This window comes from Rhincodon typus, unplaced genomic scaffold (assembly GCF_021869965.1).
Source record: "Rhincodon typus isolate 14 unplaced genomic scaffold, sRhiTyp1.1 hic_rhity00002016, whole genome shotgun sequence".
NCBI lineage: Eukaryota > Metazoa > Chordata > Chondrichthyes > Orectolobiformes > Rhincodontidae > Rhincodon > Rhincodon typus.
Genome location: NW_025967654.1, coordinates 435 through 870, shown reverse-complemented (window position 1 = coordinate 870; position 436 = coordinate 435).

Below are 436 nucleotides of genomic sequence, written 5' to 3'. Positions count from 1 at the left end.
CACCCGCACACACTCACACACCGCACACATACACACATCCACACACATACACGCACACGCACGCGCACACACACATACGCTCACACACATTATCTTCCATTTGTGTTAACCTCATGGATCACCTTTTGTCAAATCTGATTAGTTCAATCACAATGCCTCTTTCCATCTCCAAACATATGACATGGCCTCCCCTCTATTGTTTCAGATCTGGTTCCAGCACCCAATTGCCAAAGTACCACATCAGCTGGAAACACTTCAAGTCATGCCTTTGAATTTGTTGTACTCTAAAACGAGCATCAGATGATGTGAATTAGAAAAATCTGTGGGAAAGTTGGAAAACCGATAAGTTAATAAAGAGGACCGAGACAATAGGCATCCTGGCAGTGATAGTAGGAACTGCAGATGCTGGAGAATCTGAGATAACTAGGTGTAGAGC